Source organism: Monodelphis domestica, chromosome X (genome assembly GCF_027887165.1).
Source record: "Monodelphis domestica isolate mMonDom1 chromosome X, mMonDom1.pri, whole genome shotgun sequence".
In the NCBI taxonomy this organism is placed as follows: domain Eukaryota; kingdom Metazoa; phylum Chordata; class Mammalia; order Didelphimorphia; family Didelphidae; genus Monodelphis; species Monodelphis domestica.
In genome coordinates this window covers 5,261,917-5,272,767 of record NC_077235.1, presented here as the reverse complement: position 1 = coordinate 5,272,767, position 10,851 = coordinate 5,261,917, and the positions used below count along the sequence as shown (strand labels likewise).

Here is a 10,851-nt window from a genome sequence, read left to right as displayed (position 1 = left end):
CTACTGGCCCACTTTAACATTTTTTTCCATCTATTACCAGCTAGTTTTGACAATTAGTGAAGTCTGAGTTCTAAAAGCGCCAAGCTCTCTTCTTACTCTTACTCATTTTATTCTTTTACATTCTTTATTTTTTAGCCAAGTAACTTCATTAATTTGCCTGAAGTATCTGTTTGGCAATTTGGTATGTTTCGTCCCAAATCTACAGCATCGTCTTTGTTCTATCGTTATTTTTCCTATGTTGTCACAGCCCCTGCATGAGCCTTGAGCATCTCTCCAATCATTTAGGTAAGCATTGTTTTGGAGTTGTATTTCTATAAGTCCCAGGTGTTTCTCAGTACATTAATTCCCAGAAAATTAATATAATTTATTGCTACCTTCAAGGAAATTTCCCTTCTTATCTCTTCCTCTTTGTTCTGTTAATTCTGTGCAGAGAAAGCTGATGGATTCCATGAATTCACTTTGAGTCCTACTTTATTGACTTTCTTGTCTCAGCCAATTTCTAGGTTGAATCTTTCGGTTCTCCAAGTAAACATTTCATCGTAGCATCTGCAAAGAGAGTATTGCTAGTAGCATGTGGGAAACAGACCGAGTCTATTCTTCACCCCAATCATGTTGGGAAAGATGCCTGGATTCATTCTTGACAAACAGTGCCCCATTTGGGCATGAGGTTGAGATTTGGGGGATCACATTCGGGAAAGTGCCTTTTCCTCGACTCCCTTTCAGCCTTTCCCCATCTATTTTGTCCAAGGTTTTCTCTCTCTCGAATACACTTTATCATGCTTGTCTGTCATGCTTCTAGTTTGGCTAAAGTGGAGCCCTTCTTGCCTTTCTGGTATGAGTCCCATTTGCTCAGGGTTTTGGCTATATTGCAGGAGGCGTCTGGATTCGTATTTTTCAAAATCTTTTATCATCAAGAGCCTCTTGTTGGTTTTTGTTCTCTTCCTTTGGGGTCATATTTGGCTCACAAACACTTCGCAGGGTCCTTCTTTCTGCTGCCTTTTGAAAGTTCTTTTTGCCTATGAGGCTGGCATTTCAAATGTTCCCTCTATGCCTGGTTTATAAGGAAATCTTGTAGGTTTGGTTAAAAGTTCCATTTTTGTCCCGGAGGATCATGTTCAACTTTTAGGATGTTATTCCATGTCACAAGTCATTTTCTTTTGACTTTAGGAATATCCCATTTCAATTCTTCCACCTGGTCCAATCAGCAAGGCTAAACTGGGGATACAATGAATTTTTTATAAAACAGTTCCTGCCCTCAAGGAGCTTACAATCTAGTGGGGTGTGTGTGTGGAGATAACCCAGAGAAGGAGGTAGGAAGTGGGGGTGGGGGAACCCCAGGGGAGTACCAGGCACCTTGAGGAATCTTGCCCCTACATTTGAAGCCAGGCAGAGTAGCAGCTGCAGATTGGCATAGGCTGAAAATTCTAGGAAGGCATTGGGAGGAGCGTGGTGCTGCACCCTCCAATCAGAGGAGAAGGAGGCTTAGGCAGGTGGTATCAAAAAGAACGGGTGAAATTAGAGTTGATAAGCCTCCCCTGTGAGGGGGTTATCTGGCTCTCTGAAACTGAAACTGGCAGAGCAGCAGAGGCAGAGTGGAGAGAGGAGCTGAAGGACTCTGGGTTCTGCCCTCTACCAAGACGACAAGCATTGGGACAGGCTTTCACCCCAGCCTTCTTCCTGGATGGCAGGTAATTCCTGAGCTCTTCTGGCTAAAACTCCTGCATTTCCCTCCTTCTAGTATTTTCTTTATGGCTTGCAAGACTTGGGTTCCAGACCACCGTTTCTTTGGGCAAGTTAAACTTTGGGTTCTTATGATGGATTCTGACAATCTGTCCTTTGTCCTCGGGTTCAGGCAGTTTGAGGGGTCTGATCTTCCACCGTAAAGTGCTGGGGCTTGTGCTTATGATTCGTAATTGGCCCAGCACCCTGTTTATAGGTCAATCATCATTGATTGGAGAGCCTTCTTGCAGAGAGTGTGTGAGTGCCTCAAGAACAGGAGTTGTTTCTGGTGTTTGTATTTGTATCCTCAGAGTCTAGAACAGTCCCTGGAACATAGTAGGCATGTTAGAAATTACTGTTGATTGCTTTTGCTCCCATCATTCTTATGTCACTGCATTTTTGCTTTCTCTGTCCTTCATTCTCTTTTGCATTTCTCTAAGTTTTCCCAGCTTCTGAGCCGAGCCACAGATTCTATTTATGAGGATTGGGTTGTTGTAGGGTTTTTTTTAATCAAAAGCTCTAATTTTACTCCTTATCAGTTTCCTTCCATTTGTGTATTGGGCTTTTCAACATCCCTCGATTCCTGTGATTATTTCCATCCTCCTTTCTGGAGTTCTAAGCGTAGAGATTTCTAATTCTTTTCTTTTGCTGAGAAATTTACCCAGCATTCTTTTATCCCAAAGGATTTCTATATTGTATTAGGAACTTGCCTTTGCTTCTTCATTTCCTCAGTCTCTGCTGGGTTTTCCGTGGGAGATTTCTCTGGGAGGGTTTTTCTCTTTTCCTCTCTTTTTGTTGTTGGTCTTTTCCTTTGCTTGGCACATTTCTTGTTGTTTTGACATGATGAAAGGGAGCTGGGCTTAGGCGATCTCTCGCTCAGCCATCTTGCTGCAAGTCTCCTGCCAAAGCTTTTAGAACAAAATCGTTTTCCTCTCAGTGACAGTGAAGCCACCTCGATTGGCCTCAAACATCATTGCCTCTGTTGTTCTGTATGAGAAAGTGGAGATGGCCCAAAGACAGGTAGAGCAGCTGTACCAAAGCAAGTAGACAGAGGAGGCCTGAGCGGGGAGGGACACGATTCCAAGAGCTTTATGGGATGATTTTCAAGATGTCTGAAAAGCAGTAGGATACCAGAGCCTTCAAAGAAATCCCAGATGTTATTTCTACCATCAAAAAAGATGATTGAGAAGATAGTCAGAACTAGAGGTCCCAGGTGGCTGCTTCCCCCCCACAAAATGTTTGCAGATGTCTACACATGTACCAAGGGCATCTGTGAGGGCATGAGAAGGAGCTAGTCAGGCATTCACAGGTTATATCCTAATTCAATGACAGTCATACACTGGACTGAAAGGTATAGACTATACCATTCATTGTGCTTAAGGTCTGTTTATTATCTTTTGAAAAGCATTGGTTGATCCTCTAAAACAAAATGGCGCCTTCTAGGCTTCCCTCCCACAAGGTGTCTCTTGTGTTAGGAACCATACAAGAGTGTTTAAAAGAGGCAAAATGAGAGACAACTTCTTTGAACACATTATTATGGAGCTGATACACTATATGGATACCTCTACTTGCCAAAGGGATTCGCCACTGTCAAGGAGGATACACATCACAGGGTCGATGGATTGATTGATTGCCCAGAGATGGCAGCATCCTCCAGATTCTCCTGCTTCTAAGTGGCATTGTGATATTTTCTCAGGCCCTAGAATGTTACATAACCTTCTAAGCATACTCCATAAACACTAGGAACAGTTTAGTCTAATCACCTACCTGGGGAAAACCAAGTGGATGACCAATTCCTGCTGGCTAGACTTCGAGACACAATTTGAAGGTCAGCTGGCCCATTGGTTCATGTGTCTTGGATAGATAGTTCTTATGATGGATTCGGACAATCTGTCCTTGGGTTCAGGCAATTTGAGGGGTCTGATCTTCTGCCATAAGTTACTGGGGCTTTGTGCTTATGAAAGTGCTTTTAATGGCCCCAGTCTTCTCCTGGAAACAGACCTCTTTTTTACCACCCAGACTGTTCTGGTGATGTTGTCACTATAAATGGCAAACAGCCACAGTCTTTGAAGAGTTAAAGCTGGCAGTTGCTCAAAGGACAGTCGAGAGATGCCTGGTCATTAGAGAATCGGACTCTGCATCCCATGGACTGGGATCTGGAAGGAGCCAGTCATCTGGCTCCTAAACCCTTAGCAGCAGGGAGAGGCGATGAGGTAGAGTGAAAGAGAGAGAGATCTGGGCTAAGGATCTGTGTGTGAATCCCAGCTCTGCCTCTGAATGTGTAATCTGGTTCTAAGTTGCTTCATCAATGAGCTAGTACAAGCTCCTCATTTTCCAAGGTGGGAGATCTGTAACAGAGGATTAATTGGGCCCTAAACGTACAGATATTGTCCAAGCGATACAAACATGGGCAAGAGCCACCCTGGAGGAGAGGCAGAGCTTGTCACAACCCATAACTCGAGAGGGAATAGCTACTCAATTGATCAACATTTATGAAGTGCCTACTATGTGTCAGGTGCTGGGGTAAACGCCTGAGCTCACAAATTTACTGATGCAAAATGGGAGGAATGATCTGTGCCCTCTGCCCCAAAGCAGGTTGTGGAGAGGCTCAGATGCCATATATTGCATACACAGAGAGGGTTGCTTCAGTGGAACTGCCGTCAGGATTCCTAATTGCTGGTTGAAGCAATGTCTGCCTCCTCCTAACAATCTAGAATGGTGCCTAACATACGTCACCTGTACCCTGGCTCTAAGAGCTACTAACTAGGGACCTTGGGCAAATCACCTGCCTGGGATGCACCTCTGTTTCCCCAATTAGAAAATGAAGGCATTGGCCTCTATGGTCTCTAAGGCCTTCCCTAGCTCTAATGTTTGGTGGTTCCATAATTCCATGCAGACTAGACCCGTGGAATCTGGAAGTCAAAACAGGGCAATGAGTCCTTACCAGGTGGGCAGCCAGGAGCCAAGGAGTGCAGAGAAAGACTGAGGGCAAAGCCAAGGGAGAAGGATCAAAGGAAGGTGGTAGAGACAAGGAGATGGTGAAACCTAGGCACCTCCAGCCAGAAGCCTTTCTGCTCTGACTGCTACCTGTAGACTGGCTGCCTCCAGAGGCTGTAGGTCAACAGCTCTACTGGCTCGATCCTGGCCTTGGAGGGTGGAGGGTAGAGGGTCAGTGGGCACCTTCCAATAGTGATGGACTAGCCGAGGGCAGGAAGAGATGAAAGGAACCCAGGAAAGATTCTTCAGTCCCCTATTTGGGTTTCTAAGCAGTTTTCCCTCAGCCCTCTGGGATGGCTTTAACAGAGGTCCCCCCAGTATTGGAGAGGAGCTATAGAAATGCTCAACACAAAAAGCAGCAACTATTGGGTTCGCCACCGCTGAAATTCATAGCAGTTCATCTTGCCCCAGTAAAAGGGTACTTCCAGTACACCCTGTTGCTTTCTGAATCCTCTTTTCTCTTGCCTTGAACTGGAAGGCCATGGCCTGCCTCCTTTACCACTAGCGGTTATCATTTCAGAATGATCTGGAATGACAGGGTCCTTTCTCTGCACTCCTCTCAGCCCTATACAAGGTGGGTGCATTCTGGGAGATCACAGGGAGGGTGGAGAACCGGGCACCAGGGACTTCACTGCATTCTGGGGGAGGCAGGAATAGCTGGCATCTGGCACTGGGCAGACTTGACCTAGTGAATCAACCTGTCCAAGTCTTTGTACTCTTGTCACAGCTCACTGCTTCTGTTGCCCTTCAGACAGACCATCTGCATTAGACTAGGCTTCATGGCAAGCTGAGGTTGGTTCAGAATGTCAAGGTCTGCCCCAACCAGAACTGAAAACAGCCAGGGCTTCCCTTGTCCACCCCCTTTCTGCCCCAGCATGCTTTGCATGGGCTGCAGATACAGTTCCAACCCCTCCTTGTCTATGGAGTCACTTAGTCAAGCAGTGGGATTAGGACCACTGGGGGCACTGTTTGCCCTCTTCTAAACCACACACTCTCTCTATTTCTCTCTCTCTCTCTCTCTCTCTCTCTCTCTCTCTCTCTCTCTCTGTCTCTCTCTGTCTCTCTGTCTCTCTGTCTCTCTGTCTCTCTGTCTCTCTGTCTCTCTGTCTCTCTGTCTCTCTGTCTCTCTGTCTCTCTGTCTCTCTGTCTCTCTGTCTCTCTCTGTCTCTCTGTCTCTCTCTGTCTCTCTGTCTCTCTCTGTCTCTCTCTGTCTCTCTCTGTCTCTCTCTGTCTCTCTGTCTCTCTGTCTCTCTGTCTCTCTGTCTCTCTGTCTCTCTGTCTCTCTGTCTCTCTGTCTCTCTGTCTCTCTGTCTCTCTCTGTCTCTCTCTGTCTCTCTCTGTCTCTCTCTGTCTCTCTCTGTCTCTCTCTGTCTCTCTCTGTCTCTCTGTCTCTCTGTCTCTCTGTCTCTCTCTCTCTCTGTCTCTCTCTCTCTGTCTCTCTGTCTCTCTGTCTCTCTCTCTCTCTCTCTCTCAACCCTAGTATAATTTCATGCATACCACCATAGCCTTCGCCTTTGGATAGATGTGTCCATTGGCACTAAATTGGCACAAGATGACTTGAGGGCCTGGTGGAAGTGGGAGTATAAGGCAGGGATCCTTGGTGCTTTGGGGTCAATAATGGCTCAGGCAGTCTGATGAAGGTCAGGGCCCCCTTCCCCTCAGAATCATGTTTTTAAAGCTGAAGGAGAAATGCAGGCTATTACAACGGAAAGCAGTTCTACCAAAATGCAGTTAAACAAATGTTTAAGTGCCAGAACTCCAAGGGAGAAGCCCTGGTGCAGAGGGGTAGCTCTCAGAGGAACCTTAGGCCAAAGCTACCAGATGGCTCGGAAGGCATTGGGTCAGCCTCCATTTTGCAGAGGAGGAGAGAGACGTGGGGGGAGGGGGGGGGGCAACAGTGAACAGCAGGACTTGGCGTAGAACCGGGGCTGCTCTTGCCCAGGGCTTTGCTCCTTCCCCCAAACTATACAGTCCCCAGTCTCCAATCTGTCCGGCCTCACTCACGTTATGATCTGGGCTTTGGCAGGCCTTCCGAGGTGCAGGCACGGAGCTGTTGGGATCATTGAGACCACCAGATGAGGGCCAGCTGAGCCCAGTGGAAGCAGCCCTTTCAATGTTCTCTTGCAAACCTTTCCCAATGCCTCTACTAAGCAGTCAGCCTAATTGCCTGGGAGAGGAGCCGGCGAGCAGAACTGGCTCTGGACACCAAGCCTTGAGCAGGCGAAGGAACCAGAGGCCTGGAAAAGCCATAAACGAGATCAAGAGCCCCAGAAGAATTGGGAATTGACTGCAGTTAGAAGTCAGGGAAAGGCAGCTTCAGTGCATAATGATTATCTGGCAGGAGGAGAAATTCTCCTCCAGGCCTGGGTCTCTGGAAAGCTGAACAATGAGGAGAAAACCTTTTCAATAAATAAGCTAAGCCAGCCTGACAGGATTCTAAATCGGGCCGAGGCCTGACTCCCGAGATAAGTAGCATTTTACGCGGCTGTACCTTTAAAAGCAGCAGCTGACAGAGACAACTGCCATGATCACCAGGCAGGTCTCCTCCCTGAGGCTTCATTTGGCTCTTTTCTCCCTCGACACCGAGAAGCTGGCTCCTCTCATCACACTGGTAATGCAATGACTGCCTGTGCTGAAGGAGAGACTGAGGACTTTAGATTGAGCCTTCACATGTCACCCAGGCTGCCCTCCTCTCCCCTCCCTTCCCGTCCTCTCTCCAGCCCCCTCTTGGCAGGTCAAAAAAGAAGCACAAGCAGGGAGCCCTCCTGGGATAAGCAGAGGGGCCAGGAGGTAGTTGGGATAAGGAAACATGACTGGTTTCTGATTCAACATGCACAAGTTCCGTTCCTGTATTTGGCAGATTCTACCTTGGACAGGCACAATCAGTCTGGCTCAGGTGGCTTCTCCCCAGAGTCCCACAGCTAGCAGAATTTGAACTCTTCTGTCATTTCAGGTAAATGGTGAGATCCTTTCCCCTGTGAATCCCAACAACTTTAGCCACATCAGTTTTCTCTGCCAAAATCTCCTGTGAGTTGACAATTATTCTACCTATCCATTGCCCATCTCTTGCTCCCCCTGGTCTGATCCACCCAACAAGTTAGAAAGAACATTTCTCAGTCACATACCATGCCAGGCACTGTGCTAAGTCCTGGGAAGATGAGGACAAACAGAAAGAAAAACCATCCCTACCCTCAAGGGGCTTATGTTCTAATGGGGAAAGACATGGACCAAAGGAAAGGCAGAGAGCCTTATGTCCAGGCTAAGGGAAAGCGTCTTTCATGAGCATGCCATTGGCCATGACTCCATAGGCTTAGAGTGGGGGGACCAGAAATACACAAGCTATCAGTCCCATCCCTCAGTGGGAAGAGGAAAGAAACCCAGGAAGCTTCGAGGCAGAGCCTTGTACAAAGGCATATGAACAGAAGACAGGCCATGTTTGGGGAAGCAGTTTAACTGGAGTATTAAGTATTCAGAGGGGAGTAATATGACATGGAGGATGTCCTCTTCCATCTCCACCCTCTTGCTCCTGCCCCAGGTAGGAGATGTTTGGACTAGCAGCTTCCATTTACTTAAGAGCTTAGACCTAAAAAAGGCTTAATGTAGGCTCATGAATCTAAAGCTAAGAGAGACCTTCAAGATCAACTAGTCCAGCTCCCTTATTTGATAGAGGGGTACATTGAGGCCCAAAGAGGTCAAATGACTTGCCTAGGATCATGCATGTCTATGTCATGAACCCATTTGAAATGTATCTTGGTATGTGGCATGAGATATTGGTCTATACCTCATTTCTGTCAGACCACTGTCCAATTTTCCCCACTGATTTTATTAGGTAGTGAGTTCTTGCCCCAATATCTGGGATCCTGGGATTTATCAAGTACTATAGCTTCTGTGCTCATTTGCTTCTATATGTTATTTACCAATTTGTTCCATTGGTCAGACTCTTGGTTTCTTGACCAGTACCAACTTATTTTGATGACTATTGCTTTGCCGTATAGGTTATAAGTTGATACCACTAGGCTTGCTTTCCTTCCTTCCTGCTTTTTTCATTCATTCCCTTCAGATTTGTTCCTCCAGATGGAGTTTGTTGTTATATTTTCCAGCTTGATTTTTTTAACTCCTCGTCTTCCATCTTAGAATCAATACTGTGTATTGGCTCCAAGGCAAAAGAGTGGTGAGGGCTAGGCGATGGGGGTTAAGTGACTTGCCCAGGGTCATTCAGCTGGGAAGGGGCTGAGGTCAGATTTGAACCCAGGATCTCCCGTCTCTGGGCTTGGCTCTCAATCCACTGAGCTACCCAGCTACCCCTTATTTTCCAGCTTTATAAAGTAACTCTTTTGTACTTTGACTGGCATAGCCCTGGATAGGTAAATTAATTTAGGTAATATCGTCACTTTTATTATATTGGCCTTGACTGTCCATGAACAATGACTATTCCTCCATTTATTTAGATGCGCCCATTTCTCTAAAGAATGTTTGGTTGTATTCCTGTAGGTCCTTTATTAGCAGCTGGCTGTTAGCAAGTAGCGGCCCAAGTGTTTTATGCTTTCCATAGTGATATGAAGTTAAGCGTCCCCTTCTGGCCCTCTTGCTGAGTTGTATTGGGGACAGACACAAATGCTAGGGATTTGCGTGTGTTTCTTTTATAGTGTGTAAATTGGCTGAAGCTGTTCATAGTTTTAGTTAGTCTATTAGTTGACTCTCTGGTTCTCCAAGGAAACCATCAGAGCTTCTGCAAGAAGCAACAGTTATGTGGCCTCTTTGCCCATGTTTATTCTTTTCATTTTTCCTTGTCTTACTGCTATAGGTAGCATTTCTAACACCATGTTAAGTAGCAACGGTTGAGTGATTTCAGTCATGGCTGACTCTTCATGACCCCATTTGGGGTTTTCTTGGCAGATACTGGAGTGGTTTGCCATGTCCTTCTCTAGCTCCTTTTACAGATGAAGAGCTGAGGCAAACAGGGTGAAGTAACTTACCTAGGGCCACACAGCTACTAAGTGTCTGAGGTCAGATTGGAACTCAGGTCTTCCTGACTCCAAATCTAGCATTCTATCCACTATGCCACCTACCTGCCCTGTTGTTGCCTTACCTTAATCTTATTGGAATGGAATGGCCTCTACAAATAATGCTCGCTCTTGGTTTTAGATACATACTGCTTAGCATGTCAAGAAAAGCTCCGTTTATTCTTGTACTTTCTAATATTTTAACAGGAAGGGGTATTATATCCTGTCAAGAGCTTTTTGGCATCTATTGAAATAATCATATGATTTTTGTTGGGTTTTATTATGAATATTGTCAATTCTGTTTATAACTTTCCTAATATTGAACCATTTTGACTCTTTTCAGTTAGCTATCAAGACCATATTTGTGCTATACAAGGAATATGGTAGAATACTTTTTTTCCAAACAATTTATATATAATACTGGAATTAATTGTTCTTTAAAAGTCGGATAGATTTCACTTGTAAATCCATCTGGTCTTGGTCTTTTTTCCCTTTGGGAATTAATTTGTGGCTTGTTTATCTGCATTTTCTAAGATTGGGTCATTTAATTCTCTATTTCTTATTGTCTTTATCATTTTGTATTTCGATAAATATTAATTTCATTTAAATTGTCGGTTTTATTGACACATAATGGGGTGAAATCATAACAAATAATTTATTTTATTTCTTCATTGATTATTTAACCTTTTTCATTCTTGATACTAGTCATTTAGTTTTTTCTTTATTTTTTAAATAAGGCTAGCTAATGATTTATCTATTTTGTGGTTTTTTTAGTATGTATTTTTTTATTAATTCATTGGTTATTTTGCTTTCAATTTTATTTATCTTTTCTTTGATTTTCAAGATTTTTATTTTGGTGTTTAATTGTGTGCTGGGAGGTGTAATTTGTTTGGTTTTTAGAAGTTTTTTAGTTATATATTTAGTCTGTTAAACTATTCTTTTTCTCTTTTATTGATGAAATTGTTTAAAGATAAATTTTACCTTAAGAACTGCATTGACTGCATCTAAAAATTTTAGTATGTTGTGTCATTGTTATTGTTTCTTTGATTTGTTTTTTTTTACCAACTCATTCTTTAGGGTTCAGTTATTTAGCCCTTGATTAATGTTTAATTGTTTCTTTGGTGACCCTTTA

The 10,851-nt window shown here is 44.5% G+C and overlaps 1 protein-coding gene across 1 annotated transcript in view; it reads left to right on the top strand.

The window, feature by feature from the left end:
* The first annotated feature begins 1,564 nt into the window (after positions 1-1,564).
* Positions 1,565-10,851, top strand: part of TRPC5 (transient receptor potential cation channel subfamily C member 5) — a 139,519-nt gene continuing 130,232 nt past the window's right edge. Inside the window, exon 1 of the mRNA XM_056809806.1 lies at positions 1,565-1,688. The gene's annotated coding sequence lies outside the window, so the exon portion shown is untranslated. The remainder of the gene's footprint in view (positions 1,689-10,851) is intronic.